This window comes from Eublepharis macularius, chromosome 14, assembly GCF_028583425.1.
Source record: "Eublepharis macularius isolate TG4126 chromosome 14, MPM_Emac_v1.0, whole genome shotgun sequence".
In the NCBI taxonomy this organism is placed as follows: Eukaryota; Metazoa; Chordata; class Lepidosauria; order Squamata; family Eublepharidae; genus Eublepharis; species Eublepharis macularius.
Genome location: NC_072803.1, coordinates 7,366,437 through 7,385,708, shown reverse-complemented (window position 1 = coordinate 7,385,708; position 19,272 = coordinate 7,366,437). Strand labels below are relative to the sequence as shown.

Here is a 19,272-nt window from a genome sequence, read left to right as displayed (position 1 = left end):
CAGTGGCCATTACTGTCATGAATGATAACATAGATGAATTCTAAAAGGTAGGTTTTGATTGCAGGGCAACATTTATTGACGACTGGTTTATATGATTCCTGAATGATCTTACGTATCAAGGATGGGAAGTAGTAGAACTCAACCGGACTGTGCAAGAACGCACATGCGTGAAAATGTAATTGCAGTGGACTGCATGATTGGTAAGGGACCCAATGAAAGCACTCACAAACCGATAGACGAATTATCAAACCGAATGTTGAAAAATCAGGTTTCCATCCGCAACTGTTGAACAGGACATGACTTAAACCTAGCAGGTATTCAAAAATGCCTACTAAAGAGTTATTCAGGGAGGTTAACATCCCCTTCCCTAGCAGTTCTCATTAAATCCCGGCTTGGGCTTTGAGCTGAAGGAGAGCTGGATGGGGAAATAGGAACAGCTTGTGCATCTGTTTTTTAATTGCATTTGCACTGAACTTTACATAAACGTCTCACAGAGTAGCCAAGTTCTCACCAACTGCTGATGAGGTGGTATGAGTCTCTTTCTGGATTCCATTTCAGGTGCCTTTGGAGTGGGATAACAAAATTAAAATGTTCTTCCTTTAAAAAAGAAATCCCTGCATGCAGAAAACTAGCACATCAAGATGTCTAGGCTTGTATTCTTCTCTCTGCAGTGCTAGCTTGCTGTGTGCAAGGAATTTTAAAAAAATATAGAGAGGGGTGTCGTCACATGAACTCCAAGTTGCTGTCTGCAGGGGTACAATCCAGAAAGAAGTTTACTGCTGTGTGTGTGTGTTTAGGCCGTGAATACACACTTGCACATTCAGTAACACCTGAAACTCATTTTATTTTTAAAGCCCAACCTTTGTCACCTTGGCTCTCCCCCCTGCCCCCCTTCCTTTTTGTCCTCTTCCCATCCCAGGATGTATTAGTGCAATCACCCTCATTTGAAATTCAAATATTCCTCTCTCTTCTGTGCACCCCCTCCCAACCGACTGCAAGGGAGTCTGGCCATATGGAAATTCTGCTGGCCCAACTCAGGGCTCCGCTATGGAAATCAGCCACTTTATGCAAATCTTCAGCAGGCCCCGATCACCATGGCAACCAGCAGCTCCAAAAGTTGGCTGCCCAGGCCTTGCTTGCTCCAGGCCTTGGTTGTTGGTGAGTTTCTTCTGCCTGTGAAGCTGGAAAGGAAACAACCAAAACGGGAGAAAGACTTGACAACCAAAAACCGAACGATAAGCTGGAAAAAAAAGCTGAGGACCAGATACAATCGATTACAAAACCCTAATAGAACAATGGTCCTTTAATAAGTGCACAAAATATAAATAAGTACAAAGGCATTCAAATAAACAAATATACTGAACAAAGTAAGAAAATAATAGGATATCTGAATATTTGGTCTGAAATGTTTTTTTTTAATTTGAATGCTTTTGTACTTATTTAGATTTTGTATACTTAATATTTATTTATTTACAAAATTTATAACCCACCATTCTGTCCTCCTCTGAGCCACCAAGGCAACTCACAGATCATAAACATACATGATAAAAGCAAGCAAAGCAAACAAAAACATGTAATTAAAACAATTAAAAGCAAAGCTGAAATACACACGCAACAGCAGCAATTAAAACAGGCCAGGAAGGAGGGATCACGGAGGAAACTCCTGAAGAAACAAAAAAGCCTTTACCTGGGGGTGGAGGGAGCCACTAGAAGAGGACATGCGAGTCTCTCTGGGGAGAGAGTTCCACAGTTTTGGTGCTGTAACCAAGAAGGCCATCTCCCGGGCTTCCACACATTTAGTCCCAGAAGGCTGGGGCACCTGAAGAAGGGCCTCTAAAGATGACAAGAGTGATCGGGTAGGTTCATAAGGGAGTAGGGTTGCCAGCTCCAAGTTGGGAAATTCCTGGAGATTTGGGGGGTGAAACCTGGAGAAAGTGGGGTTTGGGGGAGGGAAAGGACCTTGGCATGGCATAATTCCATAGAGTCCACCCCCCAATGTAGCCATTTTCTCCAGGTGAACTGATCTCTGTGGTCTGGGACCAGTTGTAATTCCAGGAGATCTCCAGCCACTACCTGGAGGCTGGCAACCCTAGAGTAGGTGGTCCCTCAGGTATAGTGGTCTCAAACGATATAGGGCTTTATATGAGCCTGCTGATGCGAGGAGGGTGGAATACAAATCAAATCAAATAAATAAAAATATAAATAAATAAATTTAAAGGTCAGCTCCTGCATCTTGAAGCACACTGGGAGACAGCATTGACGGAACAAGATTGGATTGATATGGTCCCTAAACCTACTACGAGGTTGCCAGATGGCTTCCTCAAAAAAACAGGACAGGGGCCCCAGCACTGACCTTTTTTAGACCTTCACGTCCAGCCCTAGTGTGATGACATCATTTCCAGAAGTGATGTCATTGCTGGCATGCATGATACTGGGCGAGGTGGCCCACTGGCCACTCTCCTATTGTGCAGGGGGCCAGGCAGGCAGGCAGGCTGGCCCAGCTTGCAGGTGTCTGGTATTTTAACTCTGTCCCCCCCTCCCCATCCCCAGACAGTCAAAGAAAACTGGACTGTCCAGGGGGGAAACTGGACACCTGGCAACTCTGCCCCCTTCAGTCAACACTGGCTGCAGCATTCTGTACCAATTGAAGTTTCTGAACACTTTTCAAGGTTAACCCCAAACAGAACATGGCTGATTCCGCACACGTTGGATAATGCACTTTCAATGCACTTTATCAATCGTTTGAGGTGGATTTTTTGTTCCGCACACAAAAAAATCCGTTCCAAATGATCTATAAAGAGGATTGGAAGTGCATTATCCAACGTGTGCGGAATCACTCTATGTCGCAGTAATCTAATCTAGATGCACCACAGCGGCCAGATCTTTTCTGTCCAGGAAAGGCCACTGTTGGCTAACCGGTCAAAGGCATTCCTGGTCATAGCTTCCGCCTGCTTTTCCAGCACTAGGCCTGGGTCTAAGAGCACCCCCAAATGGCAGACCTGTTCCTTCAAGTGAAGTGCAACCCAGGGTATTAAAGGAAATTGTTTTATTAGGATTTAGTAATAGATTTTATCTGGTCCTCAATCTTTTTTTGGCTTACTATGCAGCTGGGAAGCTATCCAAAGGATTTTCTGGAAGGGGTGCATGTGTTTGCCTGCAATGCACATTGGACAGGATTTGTGCCCGCTGAACCCCACCTCTTATCTATGCACGTTCTCCCTGCCTGTGTGCATGTTCATATTATGTCGACCCGGAGCCTATAAGCGTGGAGCCTATAAGCGTGGATAGTTTACATGGTGAAAATTTTGTGCCAATGGAAAGATGAATGTCCAAAAGTGGGAGTGGGGATAAGGAAGAGATCTTGGCAGATAATTTTATGAAAATGTCATGTCAGCCTAACTTGTGGCAGCAGTGGAAAAGGCAAATAGGATGTGAAGGATGGCTAGGAAACAGACTGAAAACTAAGTAGAGATGGGCACGAACCAAAAACCCCCGAACCATGCGGTTCGTGGTTCATCAAATTTCATGAACCATGAACTTTCATGAACCCGCCCCTGGTTCACAAACTGGTTCATTTGGTTCGTGAAAACGTCACATCCAGGTCAGAAAATCATCACTTCCGGGCCAGCAGAAGGTCACTTCCAGGCCAGCAGAAGGTCTGCAGGAAGTCCATCTTCTGTTGCCTAGGAAACTGATTGATTGGCACCAGGCTGTCTGCAGTCACGAACCAAAAAACGAACCAAACGAACCAGCCTAAAGTTCATGGCGGTTCGTCAGTAATGGGATCTGATGAACCTCAGTTCACGAACCACGAACCGGCCTGATTCGTGCTTAATTTTGGTTTGTATTTCGATTCATGCTCATCTCTAAAACTAAACTGCCCAGAATGTCCTCCCTGCAGAAACATCTATGGTGTGGCTCCATTTCCTGGCCACAGTTCATGTCATCTAGAGTTGCCAACTCCAGGTTGGGAAATTCCTGGAGATTTGGGGGGTGAAACCTGAGGGGGTCAGGGATTTCAGCTGCCTATAATGCCACAGAGCCCACCTTCCAAGGCAGCCATTTTATATAGGGGAGCTGATAACTGTTGTCTGGAGAATTGTGGTTCTGGGAGATTGCCAGCGGCTAATAGGAGGTTGGCAACTTTAAGCGGGAAAACTGCAGAAAAGAATAATAAAAATGATCAAGGAATTGGAGGAGCTTCCCTGTAAGGAAAGATTTTGGGGTCTTTCATTAGCCAGAGAAGTTTTTCTTCATCTCCCGTAATGACTATACTTCTTCACACAACATACAGTATGGTGTTGTGCTTTGTTTGTAGTGATAGCTGCTTGTTTGGATGGCTTTCAAAGAGGAGTTTATGGAGGTCACATCTATCAATGGCTAATAGTTATGATGGTTAAATGGAACCTCCATGTTTGGGGCGGTGCACCTTTGAACCAGTTAGACACTGTGAGAAACCAGGGCCGTTTCCACATGCCCTTACAAGGATGGCCCTCGCACAAAACACTGGTGGCTTTCCCCCAGGGATCTAGTTGTCTCTGTTTTCAAAACAGTTGCACGCTGTTTGGCTTCCATTTTTTCAGTGCCTTTTCTGGATATGCACTTTCCTGCAGTTCCCGAAAAGGCGCCGAAAAACACCAGAAGCCAAACAACCTGCAACCGTTTTGAAAACAGAGATGTCTGGACTCCTGGGGAAAAGCTGCCAGCATTCCGTGAGTGGGCTGTCCCTATAAGGGCGTGTGGACATGGCCCAGGTGCTGGTGCAACAAGATTTTCTTTGTCTTCTATCATTGGCTCTTGTCCCTGGAAAAGTATAAGTTCTATTTTGCTTTTTGGCAATGTCTTTAGTAGTGAGATGGTGAAGAGAGCCCTCAAGTCATAGTTAACTTGCATGGCAAAGTACTAACAGAGGTGGGTTGCCATTGCCTGCCTCTGCAGCCCTGGTCTTTGTTGGAGGTCTCCTATCCAATTACTAACCAAGGACAACTCTGCTTAACTTCTGAGATCTGACAAGATCACGCTCACCTGGGCTACCCAGGTCAGGGCATCTTTAGTAGTACTACCTGCTAAATTTGGCTTCCCCCCCCCCAGTGTTTACTCCCCCCACCAAGTCCTTGTTATATGTTTGGAGGATGTTTACTATATGTAATACAATTTGCACTGCTTTTTTCTCCAATCTCATAATCCTGCCTTGTCATCTGCATTATATAGTATTGTGTTTTCGTGCATTTTCCTCTCGTTGTGTTGGTGCAAGCCACTCCTCTCAGCCCCGGCTATACTGTGAGGATAATAATAATACTGACCTTGTTCACTGCTCTGAGTCTAGAAGAGTGGTATATAAGTGCAGTTATTATTATTATTATACTGTCCTTCCTACATTGTTTGTAGCTGCGGTCAGCCTTGTGTCTCAGAGTGAAAGACAGACTAGAAAGGAAGGAATTAAATAAATGAATGAACAAACGAACGAACGAACAAACGAATGAATGAACAAATGAACGAACGAATGAATGAATGGTTGTTGTGGGTTTTCCGGGCTGTATTGCCGTGGTCTTGGCATTGTAGTTCCTGACGTTTCGCCAGCACTGAGAGATCTCTGTCTTTTGGTGCTACACCTCTGAAGATGCCAGCCACAGCTGCTGGCGAAACATCAGGAACTACAATGCCAAGACCACGGCAATACAGCCTGGAAAACCCACAACAACCATCGTTCTCCGGCCGTGAAAGCCTTCGACAATACATCGAATGAATGAATGTTGGGGGAGCTAAAGCTTGATAGCAGGTTTGAATGGTTATAAGTTCACAATGATCGTATAACTTATTAGTGATAGTCATTTTAAGATTATAGTAACACATAACAACGAGACGATTATGCTCTTCAGGTACACCTTTAATCAAATGACCACACTTTCAGTTTTTAAATCAATGCTGGACAGGTTATTACTGCAGAGTAAACAAATCCAGAGGTCAGATGAAAGGTACTCATGGTTACGAGTGTGGTCTGTTTGGTATTTATGGTTGCTAACTAATGCTGGCATCCTGGCTGGAGAATCTGGGGGCTAGGGACAAGTGAGTTGGCATAATGCTGACATGACATCACTGCCAGTGCGAAACTGGAAGTGACATCCTCACTCAGGGGCAATGCTCTGGGATTCACCCAAACATTGGGCTAGTTTTGAATCAACTCCTGGTATATTCAGTTGGAGGCTGCTCTTTTTCCTTCTTCCCAGAAGGCTTAAGGTTCAGCACGACAGACAAAAGGCCTAAGATCTGAAACATCATTGAAGAACGTGACAGCTTGCACACAGTGGAACAAACACATACCTGTGAAGCTGTCTTATCCTGAGCCAGACTATTGGTCCATCACAGTTCATGTTGTCTACTCTGACTACTAGCAGTGGCTCTTCAGGTTGTCCGATAGAGGACTTCATATCACCTATGATGTGATCCTTTTAACTGGAGATGTTGGGGGTTGAACCTGGGACTTTCTACATGCCAAACAGATGCTCTGCCTCTGAGCTACAGCCCCTTCCCTCTTCTCAGGGCTGCAACATGGTCTTTCATTACCATAGCATCAAAGTGCACGTATGATGCAATACTGAAACAGTATAGTAGGATGATGAGATAGCCAAGATACACCGTGAACCACCATCACCATTGTAAACAAGAGTTTATATCCAGCAAACTTAATGAGAGTTCATATCTTAGTCATCCTTACAACAGCCCTATAAAGTAGGCCAGTATTGAACACAGGAAGCTGTCTTACACTGAATTAAGCCATCAGTCCATCAAGGTCAGTACTGCCTACTCAGGCTAGCACTGGCTCTCCAGGGTCTCCAGTAAAGCCAGTTTGGTGTAGTGGTTAAGAGCACGGGGCTCTAATCTGGAGAGCCGGGTTTGATTCCCCACTCCTCCACTTGAAGCCAGCTGGGTGACCTTGGGCTAGTCACAGCTCTCTCAGAGCTCTCTCAGCCCCACTCACCTCACAAGGCGATTGTTGTGGGGATAATAACGGCATACTTTGTAAACAGCTCTGAGTGGGCATTAAGTTGTCCTGAAGGGCGGTATATAAATTGAATGTTATTATGTTATTATTATAATAAAGTTGATCTACCTCACCTAGTACCTGATTCTTTTAAATGGAGATGTTGGGAATTGAACCTGGGACCTTCTGCATGCCAAGCAGATGTAGAACCATTGAACCACAACCCCCTCTCCTGTTGTATCTTACTTTGGTGTTTTCTGCATGGTCACTTACAGCGTTTCATAATCTAATCTGCTTCCCATGTTCTCCAGAGTTCCGCACGTGCAAGGGAATCATAGGAAGTGGAAATAGTTTTGTCCATCTTTTCCATGTTTTTTTACCCCTGTGCACATTCCATGATTTTTTAAAGCCTCTGCCCGATCACTGCTGGTGCGTGTTATGTCTGTGCAGAATTAAAAACTCCTGTTCTACTTCTTGTGCCTCCCTTTTCCTTCCCCCAGGAGCTGATTGGTCTGTCCACTGGTAACTACTCCAACCCTCCTCATCTCTCTGAACTCCTTTCCCCCAATTTTTATCAGTAAAGCAAGGTAAGGGTCGTAAGGGTGCTTCTCTATTGGCTTCCTTCCTCCTAGGTATGCATGCACACACACTCTCTTTTTTTCCAAAGCCAGGAATGAGTCCTAATGTTGCTGCTTATTCCCTGCTTACTTTAAAAGCCAAGGAAGGGTTAAATGGCTGCTTTTCCCTTCCTCCCTCGGCGGTATATGCACACACTCATTTTTTCAAAGCCAGGAAAGAGTTGTAACTTTACTACTCATTCCTCCTGGCTTTAAAAGCCAGGAAAGGGTTAAATGGCTGTTTTCCCCTCCCTCCTTTCGCCCAATGCCAAAGAGGAAAAATACCCAAGCATTTGCAAAAGCTGCAGAGAAGCTGTCCGGAGGGAATGAAGCAGCAGCATTCTAACCCTTACCTGGCTTGGGTTAAAAAAAAAAAAGAAAGTGGAACAAGTACAAAAAGTACGTTTCCCCCCCAGAACTCTGCCACCAAGTGCTTCTTCAGTGGGCATGGGACAGCCCAATCAGCAAAATGGGGGGATGGGTTCCAACATTGCAATGTTATGACACATGCAGAATTTTTCAGCTCTATCCCCCACAAAATGCAGCTCCAAACAGACACATCTCAACTCATCAGCAGATACCAAAATGAGTTGAGGTTGTGCAGTGCAGAATGATGGGACCCACACCTATTTCAGCAGCAATCGGCATGAATGCTCAGCATCACCAGTTTAAACTCTGCTGTGCAGAATGGACCTTTGGTTGCTCCTAATAAAAAGATATCGTGTGGCTTTTGTTTTCAGTTACACAAGAGTGATAATTTTTTATTCGTGACAATTTGGTGGCTAAGCACATGTTGGCTTCAGAAAGTATAAAACGTACTTTATTCAGAGTTAGATTCACATGCACATGGGCTTTATTATTTAACATAACATTTTCTCACTGGAGCAAGGCTCTTTTTTGTACACATCAAGTCATAATATAATCTAGTTATTTTTTTGCTTGCTACAATCTGTCTACCAATTACACCAAAGGGCTGTATCATCACAGCACCTTGCAGAGGTAGCTCATAGTTACAGTCCATCCTAAACAGTTATGATCATGCCTGCTGATCTGCCAGCAATCAAAAGGAGGTGGCAAACTCCTGGGGGTCTGCTGGCACTGGAACATGCACAGATCGTGTGCTCGCATAGGGAACAACTTCCAGAAGTGATATCATTATTCTGGCTGCAGGAGTACTCCTGCGGTTTGTTTGGGGCCAAATGGATCCCACACAGAGTGTGGGAGTGCTTTCCCTGGCCGGTGTGATGATGTCACTTCTGAGAGTGATGTCATTGCATAGGCACCAGAGTGTGTGCCGCTGGCACAAAGTAAATGCCAGGTCCTCCCTCCTGCTGGGAAGGTATAGGGACCTGGCAACCCTAGGGAGTGGGTACGTGGGGGGGATGTGATGTCACCAACATTTCTGACATCACTATGTCACTTTCGAGTACAGCCTGGGAGTGGCAATGGGTAGTTCTAGGAATCACCACAACCATAAAGATTCCAGCAATTCCTAGAGCTTCCTAGATCCAGAGGAGTTCGCCATGTTAGTCTGTAGTAGCAAAATCGAAGAGTCCAGTAACAACTTTAAGACTAACCAACTTTACTGTAGCACAAGCTTTCGAGAATCACAGTTCTCTTCGTCAGATGCATCTAGAGCTACCTATTGTCTCTTCCAGGTTATACCTGGAAGTAACGTTCCAGCACAGTAGCCAGAACCTTTTTTCTTTATTTTTCTCCTGCTGCCACTCAGAGTGGTGGCGGGCAATAGAGAAAATCACCAGGAGATTGCTTGCCATAAACAGGCACAAGGTAAGCCTATTCTGGGGTGGAGCAAAGGTTGAAAATGAGATCAACCTACATGCCAACATCGTATCCGGCCAAAAAAAATCAGATATGATGTTAGCATGTTGACCAATGCTGAATGGTTTTACATTAACATTTCTAGAGCATTGGGTGATGTTTTGGCCTGGATGTGATATCAGCGTGTAGCCTAGGGTGGCCAGCCTCCAGGTGGTAGCTGGAGATCTCCCCGAATTACTACTTATCTCCTGACCACAAAGATCAGTTCCCCTGGAGAAAATGGCGGCTTTGGAGACTGAACTCAGCAGCGTTATACCCTGCTAAAGTCCCTCCCCTCCCCAAGCTCTCTCCACCCCCAAATCTCCAGGAATTTCACAACCTGGAGCTGGCGACCCTAGTGTGGCCTGATGTTATTTCTGCCCTCCGCTGTCCCAAGAGGTGAGGGTCAATAGAAGGGCCCTTCCCTGGATATTGCCTGCCCAAAGTGGGCACTTGGCACATCTTCTCCTGGGGTCCTTCTACCCACGGACCAGAAATAACAGCCTCCTTGGCTTTGCCTTTACTTCCAAGCAGCATGTGTTTAAGATTGTATCTCCCCCGCCCACCCGCCCCCACCGCCGCCCATCAAGAGCTGCTCCTTTGCTAAAAATGCCCAAGCACCTGAAAGGCCTAAGCCTTAAGTTCTGGGTAGGGTTGCAACAGCTTCCCACCTGCCCAGTAGAACAGGGTGGGGAGGATAGAAGAGGTTCCCAGCGCCTGCAGCCCTGCGGTTACTGGCAGTTGCCTTTGAAGTGCTTCCCTGTTTGCCTGTTTAATGTTTTTGTTCAAAAAGGCCTTCCCTTCCCATTCCCTCGCTCCCCAATCACATCCCATATCAAAGGGAAGTTGCTTTGCCGGGTGCAAACTTCTTGTTGTGATCCGGGCAGATACAGCAAGAATTTGCCACAAGCAGAGATAAAGTCCCCGGCCTACACATTGTCGCCTATCAGATAGGGAGAGGGTGGATCAACCGGGGCTCCTACTGCATGAATTATTTTTTTTAAGAGAGGGGGGTAGAAAGGGGTAGAAAGGGGTGGGGGAATCAGGCCTGCTCTGGAGGAGGAGAAGAGGGCCGTTAAATTTGCCTGGGGAGTGGGGAATCACACCTTAGTTCCTAAATAACATACCAGCATTTGGCAGGACAGCTGCTGGATATTTCCCCATATCCCAGGCCTGTGAGAACTGAGGGTTGCGCCAGGTTAAGAGGGAGATAGAGAAAAGTGGGGAGGAGGGAGGCAGATAAGGAGGACCCACGCCCTCCAGAGCTCCACTCCCAATGCTTAACCATCCCAGGAGGGGGGAGAGAATGCTGCAGCACCGCCTGTCCACCACACAACAACAACCGGGCCAGATCCATTTGAAAGAGGCTTGGGTTCCTTCCACCACATGCAAGCTTTTCCCAACTGTCTCTCATTCCATAAGGCTTCCATCTAAGGTTGCCAGCTCCAAGTTGGGAAATTCCTGGAGATTTGAGGAGTGGAGCCTAGAGAGGGTGGGGTTTGGGAGAGGGGAGGGGAGGGACCTCCCATAGAGTCCACTCTCCAAAGCTGCCATTTTCTCTGAGGGGACTGATCTCTGTGGATTTTGGAAAGGTCTTGGAACTGTAGACCACTGTCAAATGCTATACCAACTGGCTTACTCTGGAATAAATGGCCCAACAAAGGCACTTTATGTAGCATTTGTTGACTTGGCTGCCGCATTCGATTCAATCCATAGGTCCCGCTTATGGGCCAAGCTTGCCAAACTTAACATCAATAAGCAACTGCTGTTTCTGCTCCATGAGCTGCACAAAGATACTTTTGCTCAGTTGAGTCTGTGGGATTTACTTTAGAGTAAACCTGCATAGAATCAGGCTGTCACTGGACAGTAGGGTTGCCATGTTCCCTTATTCTCCCTCTGGGGGATGGGAGACCTGGCACTCTTCTTTGCTGTAGCGCTATCTCTCACGTAAAGTGTGTGTGTGTGTGCTCCTGGGCTGTGCGATGATGTCACTTCTGGGAAGTGACGTCATCATACAGGACATCGTGTTGTCCCTGGGAGCACTTGTGCGCTCCGCAGCGGGCTGATTTTAGCCCATTTGGGGCCACATCAGGCCAGTTTGGGGCCTAAATTGGCCCAATATGAAGTACAGGACCGCTACAGGGCCCTCCTGGCAGCGCTCCCACCCTCCACCCTCCCAGGAGGCGCATTCCCCTGCTTCCCCCCCCCCCTCACTGGCGAGGTAAGCAGTGGCGGGGAGCAGAGGGTGGGAGTGGGTGATCCCTCGCCCCCAGCGGGGGAGCGGCAAACAACCTTACTGGACAGCAACATAGAGAAAATGTATCATGCAGTGCCTGTTCAGTTAGAGACCTCAGCTTTCCCAGAGGCTAATTCCTGGAAGAAGAGAGAGGAGGCTCTTCTTGGAAGAAATAATCTCTAGCCTCAAAGCTCTGTTTCCTAGCCCACCTCCAATGTATGTGCTTTGAGTCTTCTTGATCCGGAGAAAAAGAGGATACTAATATTTTAAATAAATAAACACGTGCTCTATTCTTTCATCATTCCACAGAATGTATAAAACAGAATTGTTCCAGAGGGTGTTTTTCTGAGAGGGAATTTTTTCTGCAGAGAAATTTTAGGCAGTTCTCATGGCTGTGTGCCTTGTCCAGATTACACTATTTTTATTGCATCATTCTCCAGTTTTGCCATCCAGCTCTGTTGAATTGTTTGCAGGCATTAAGTTTTTATATTCCGTCTTATATTAGTGCATTGTTCTCTAATTTTGTAGGATACTTTTATTCACTGTTGGTGGTATGTTTTACATTATTCCTACTGCTTTGTTTTATACTGAATAAGCTACCCCGTGTCTCAGCAAGACAGGTGGACTAGAAATAAAGTACATAAATATTGCTTTCTTTTCAGTATTAAGCTTTGGGGCTTTAAACCTGGCCATGTGGTTTCTCAAAGATCCCAGACTAAGGACAGCTGAATTTTCTGTCACTCTGAGAAACTTTGTAAATCTGAGCAAAACTCTTTCTGTTGTCCTCAAACATGCTTCAAAAATGTCACTAGGGTTCCCAACCCCCAGTTGGGGCCTGGAGACCTCCCACAATTGAAGCTGTTTCCTTGGAGGAAATGGCTGCTTTGGAGTGTGGACCCTATGGCATTATTCCTGGATGAGGCTCCTCCCCTCCCCAAACCCCACCCTCCTCAGGCTCCTCCCCCCAATATCCAGGATTTCCCAATCCAAAGTTGGCAATTGTATACAGAAGAGTTGCCAGGTCCTCTTACCCCCCCCCCCCAACAGGAAGGGGGGAGACCTGGCTTTTACCTCCTCCTTCCTTTTACTCCACATGACATCACTGCGCAGGCACATGGTGCGCGCCCACTTCACAGCAGGCCAATTTGGGCCTCAAATGGGCCCAGTTCAGCCAAATCGGCATGTGGTGAAGCGCAGGTGGTGTGATGATGCCTCTGACGTCATCGTGCCGCCCCAGGAGTGCTCCTGGGAGGCCCGCTCCCCTACCTTTCTCTCTTGCTGTACAGGTAAGTGGAGGCAGGGGGCAGGGGGTGAAAGCAAGGGATCCCCTGTCCCCACTGGGGGAATGGGATCCCTAGTATACAGTCAGAGATCCAGAGGAGTTAGCTGTGTTAGTCTATAGTAGCAAAATAGTAAAGAGTCCGGTAACACCTTTAAGACTAACCACCTTTATTGTAGGATAAGCTTTCGAGAACCACAGCTCTCTTCATCAGATGCATCTGACAAAGAGAGCTGTGGTTCTCGAAAGCTTCTGCTACAATAAAGTTGCATCTGACAAAGAGAGCTGTGGTTCTCGAAAGCTTCTGCTACAATAAAGTTGCATCTGACAAAGAGAGCTGTGGTTCTCGAAAGCTTCTGCTACAATAAAGTTGGTTAGTCTTAAAGGTGCTACTAGACTCTTTACTAGTATACACTACCACCTAAGTAGGAAACTGATGTTTATTTTGGGTTCTTATAAAGATTCTGTTTCAATCAGGAGGTTGCAGGGCAGCAAAGGTCAGGAAATGTCACAAATGCAAGGGAAGATGAAGCCCCCTCCCCTATAACTGTGGTAAGACAAATCGAATTGGGGGCCTACACTTCTGCTTTTAAAGGGGGTGGGGGAATTTGGAGGCCACAAATTGAATGACCAAAATCCCACATCGTTCATAGCCTTGTCATATGGGACAGGCCTCTGCAGAGGCAACACTCATCTTCTTAATAAAGAAACAACATATTGGCTTTAGGAGAAACGTTGCAGCATTTACGGCTGGGATAGAATTTCCTTACTATGCTGTTCTAACCTAAGGCTCCAGGTTGGGAAATTCCTGGAGACTTGGGGAATAGAGCCTAGAGAAGACAGGGTTTGGGGAAGGGAGGGATCTCAGTGGCCATACAGTCCATCCTCAAAAGCAGCCATTTTCTCCACGTGAACTAATCTCTGTGGCCTGGTTATCAGTTGTAATTCCAGGAGATCTCCAGCCTCCACCTGGAGGTTGGCAAGCCTTTTTTCGGACCCCACTTCCTTGTTCATAGCTGGACGGGTGAAATTTTAACTGCAGCAGGAAACATGTAAACCATTTTCACATTGACAGCCCCCCTGTCCCCCCCCCAGGAGTTTTTTAAACATACAGTGTTAAAGCAGGTTACACCTAAGTGAACCGAAGAGATGCAGTTTTACACGGCAACACCAGAAGAAAGCCACCTTGGCCTGGAAGCTGCCAGCTGCAAGCTGAGGCTTATCCATGCAGGGATTTTTGGACCAATTTAACAGCCAGTTAAGTTGGCACCGCTTCCCTCTCCCAGCCCCTGGAGCTCAATAAGCTTGCGGAATTGGCATTCTGCCTTTACCTCGGCTCCTTTTCACTCTGGCGGTGGCTAGCTTTAAGACATACTTGACACCCATTCAAGAGCGTGTCCAGAGCTTGGGAGTTAATTAAATTGGGCTTTGAAATGATTTTTGATTAAGTAGCGGCAAAACTGGAGCTTCCAGCGAGCTTTCTGGCTTCGCTGTGGGCCGACCTACTAGCACAGGTGGCTCTGGCAGCAGGATACTGCTGTGCACCTGGTCAGAAGGCGGAGGGCGTCTTGAGTTGGCAGTAGGGCGCAGTCAAGTCTTCTAGCTGTAGCACGATTGCCTGCTACCCAGTTCAGTCAGCTAGACCCCAAGGCCTACCCCAAAGGCTGGTCACCCACCAACCTGCACATCTAGGTTTGCATGGCATCTAAGGTTGCCAGCTCTGGCTTTGGAAATTCCTGGGGAAGGTAGAATTTGGGGAGGGGTGGGAGCTCAGATACAACACCATAGAGAATATAGGAAGGGGTGGTATGCAAAACTATAGAGCCTACCCTTCTTAGCAGCCTTTTGCTCCGGGGGAACTGATTTCTGTAGTCTGGAGATCAGGTGTAATTAGGGTTCCCAGGGGTCCCCCGGTGGCGGGCAAACTCCCCGTTGCCCCACTGCTTTCACGAGCAAGGTGTGCTCCTGGTGAAGCGCGATGATGTCACTTCCTGACACTATTGAGCTTCACACAGGAGTTCTCCCGTGAGTCTGATTTTGACCTCCCAGCAGACCGTTTCTAAAAGAATATAAAAGATTCTAAAAGAATCAGCCCTGTGCGAAGCGTAGGAACATTCCCGAGCAAAACGTGATGACATCACTTCCAGAAGTGACATCATCATTTTGGCACCATACCAGGTCCCCCCTCCTGCTGGCAGATTATGGAGACCTGGCAACCCTAGGTTTGATTCCAGAAGATAAACCTGCACTACCCCCAAGTCCCCCCTTATCATGCAGTATGGCACACTCAGGCGTACCAGATCCCCTGTCATAGAGAAGAATCCCCTACCTTCAGCCTCTACCGCTGCTGCTCACCTGGCCGGTGTGAGGGGGAAGGAACTGGAAAGGGGCAGAGGCAGGCCTAAGGCATGCATCCAAAGTGCACTTATGCTCTCCTGCATGGCTGGAAAATGACATCATTTCTGGTGCAATGTGAGGCAATGGGTCACGCTGGGGGCGGAGTCTCCAAATTTGGGGCTGAGTTTTGGAGAACTGCCCCCTCTGGCACGATCCATCATTTCTGCATAGTGCCAGAAATTGTCATTTTCCAGTGATGTGGGAGCACGTGGGAACGCACACATCCTTTAAGTACCCACCCCAAACGCTGCCCTCCATCTCCCAATCCGGCCCTTAGGGGACTTGGCAACCCTGCGTTCAGTAGACCAGCGACGTATCTACAGTATTATCTGCAGCAGATAAGCAAAGTACACACTATCTATGTCAGAGCAAGAGGGCCACTGTGCAAAAGCTGTGGATGGGAATGCCTGGAGGAGAGACCTCCATCTGGGACCCCCAGACACCCCATGGCCAACCTCCGTGGTGGAAGAAGGGCAAGAGACAGAGAAGAAAAACAATGTCAGGCACAGGGGTGCAGTGTGCATGAAGGAGAGGACATCTCATCCTTTGGAGATGACTTGTGGCATGTCCCACCCCAAGAAATGTGCCACACTGCTGCTGTAGCCATGCCGCAGGCCAAAGAGAACGTGGTCCTTACTGCTTCCATTGGCTTTATTGAGTGATTGAGATATTTCCTCCCTGCCTTTCTCACCAATGGGGACCCAAAGCAGCTTGCAGACATTGCTCTCCTTTCCTATTTTAGCCTCACAATAACCCTGTGAGGTAGGTTGGACTGAGAGAGACTGGCCCGAGGTCATCTTGCAAGCTTCCATGGCAGACAAGGGGTTTGAACCAGATCTCCCAGTTCAAAGGTGATACCACTACAACTCCAAGAAGCATTCTTGGCCCCGGTCAGCAACAACATGTCATCTGCTAGGCCAGTCCAACCAGCCATGTCTTCTGGCCTGCCACATGCATGAACAAATCCCAGGGTGAGGGTCAGAGCCAGGAGTTGTGGGGACTCCACTTGTCTATTTTTTGATAAGTTATACTGTGTCCTGCTTTGCACTGGCCTGCAACATTTGCTTCATTCTGCAGATTTTTATCCCCCCCCCCCACACTTACTATTAATCTGGTAGACTGTTGACATAGGGCCCAGGAGAAGTGAGTTTGAGTCTCTCTACACGAGACATCTGACACATGAAGAACACGTGTCAGGAGCTGCAATGTTAGCCCAGAAGGGTAGTTTAAAAAGACAGAGCCAGCGACAAGGCAAAGGCTTTGCTATACACTGGAGCAGTGGGAAGGGGCTGTGAAATGCCAGAAGGGAAACTTCAATACATTATAATCTCTCCAGGTCCAAGCCTGGCTCTGGAAGGCAGCTCCAGCCCATTTCCATTCCTCCTTGCCCTCTGCTTGTGATCCCACACAGTTTTAGACCGGAGAGGTGAAACTGACAGAGCCTTCCGGGATGTGAAGATGAAATTAACAAACCCCCCTGAGGAGCGATCTCTGCCTGCTCTGTCTTTTAAAACTACGCTTCCCAGCTAACGTTGCGTCTCCTTACACTGAAATGATTTTTTTTTTAGAAATGCACAGAGATACACAAATATGGAATGAGATTGCCAAGGAGATGGAACGTGGCATCTGTCAGTCGGTGGAGGGAAGCCCGTGCATGTTATGGGAGAGGTGACTGAACCCAGACCTGAAACTGATCGAGGTTCCCTAAGATAAAAGACTGACTTCTGGCAAGCTTTGGATCCTGTTGTATTGACCGCATTAAGAGCAAGTTAGGCAGGCTTCTAGTATTTGTATCAGATCTTCCCAATTCAGAGGCTTTCAACTGCTAGCCAATCACAGAGGCTGATGTATGTATTTATTTATTTATAGTCCACCTTTCTCACTGAGGTGCAAGGGGGATTACACAGTGGAAGTCAATCCAATCAATAGCAGGGACATTCAATTAAAATGCAATGGAGGATGCAAACGCAAAATGGGCAGAAACTGGAAAACAAGCCGAAATCCAAGACAGAGCTGAAACAGTGCTGAGGAAAAGTGTAGGTAATTAAACATGACTGATTAAAGAGCACAGAAACCACGCATTAGGAATATACTCACAGAAACAGGCAGTTTACAGTATCACAGAATCGCATAAGAGCTGGAAGGGGCCATACTGACCCTTTAGTCCAACCCCCTGCCCAGTGCAGGATGAGCCTAAAGCATCCCTGACAAATATCCATCCAGCCTCTTCTTGAAAACTGCCAGTGAAGGGGAGCTCACCATCTCCCTAGGCAGCTGATTCCACCTTTGAACTACTCTGACGGTGAAAAAGGTTTTCCTAATATCCAGCCGGTACTTTTCTGCATGTAGTTTAAGCCCGTTTCTTCGAGTCCTATCCTCTGCTTCCAACTGGAACAGCTCCTTGCCCTCCTCCAAATGACAGCCTTTCAAATACTTAAAGAGAGCAATCACGTCCCCCCTCCGTCTCCTCTTCTCCAAACTAAACATCCCCAAGGCCCTCAGCCTTTCCTCGTAGGGCTCAGTCTCCAGACCCCTGATCATCCTCGTCACTCTCCTCTGCACCCTCTCGATTTTGTCCACACCCTTTTTGAAGTGAGGCCTCCAGAACTGCAAACAATACTCCAAGTGCGGCCTAACCAAGGCAGTATAGAGAGGGGCTATGACCTCCTGTGATTTCGATGCAATGGCCCTATCTCTTTAGCATTTGAACTGTTTCCTACTGCATAGTGCCACACTTATGGTCCATTCTATGTCTAAGGAGGGTTGTGAGGTATGAGCATATTTAGTCCCTGGAAGCTCATGCTACAAAGTCCTAACCTTAAGATTCCTGAGGAACAGGCTCTTTAACATCCTAAGCATAAATCAAAACACTGTTTCAGAGATGTGCTTGCTGCACGTGTACACTGGACAGAGAATACAGCAGCATGCAATTTATATTATGCATCATATCAGACCACTGGAAGCCAGGTGTATATGAATTTGCATTTTTAAAAACTGCAGCCGCATAGATGCCTCAAAATCTGCATGGAAGCACCTCAAACATCCTGGGCGCGTATGCAGCGAGTGCCTGTTTTGCCAAAGCAACTGAAATTTCAGGGAATTATTTAGGGTTAACAGAAGCTCAGAATTCAACACAGCTGCTGACATTTTGAGTTCTGGCACCCATGAACAATGAATAAAAGCAAACTCAAAGGGAACCATTGCTAGCATCTAGCTCTTGATTTAAACGGTGAGATAACATTTTTCTGTGCAGGAAAAAGACTTTCTATTACATTAATGCTAGAATTCCCTTATATATAAAATGCTCAGCATCTTCTCTGATAAGCTGAGCGATCGCAGCAGAAACTAAATTATTGCTTGGAAATCCAGTGGAGTGAATGGAATCGGGTGGAGGGGAGCTGGTTTTCCCAAGGCAACAACCAAGGATGCTGGGCTGACACCGCTTTTGGGTTCTAGGCATTAAAAAAAATTGCTCCTCCACCTCAACTCATTTGAAAATATCACCTGTGCAGGAGGATACAGCATTGCAATAAACATGCCTTTGAACTTAGTAACCTACAAGGGTTTCCCCCCACTTCTTGCTTTCAAGAATTAAGAGGACTAATTTGAGCCTTATTAGCACATTTTTTAAAATGTCAGGATGATCTCACCATGTCGAAGTCTCTGGTAATTAAACCAGCAACACTGCAAAGAACAAAAGCACGTTGCCGTCGAGCACTTCCAGGTGTATTTGGGGCCTGCACCATGTGGAAGCGCCATCTTTCTTAGCTGACAAGTTTACCTATAATATTGAGGGCTATTATTGCATAAATAGATTTATGACACAATGAGAAGACAGGAGGTATAGATTTTAAAATTTGTCAGAGGCGGTATGATCTCTGCAGTGCCATTTTTCAAAGGCCCAGTGAAACATTTCAGACAGTGCAAAATAAAGTGAACA

The 19,272-nt window shown here is 46.7% G+C and overlaps 1 protein-coding gene across 2 annotated transcripts in view; it reads right to left on the bottom strand.

Moving 5' to 3' along the window:
* POU2F3 (POU class 2 homeobox 3) overlaps positions 1 to 19,272 on the bottom strand; it is a 121,725-nt gene that overhangs the window by 89,302 nt on the left and 13,151 nt on the right. The gene's annotated exons all lie outside the window — the stretch shown is intronic.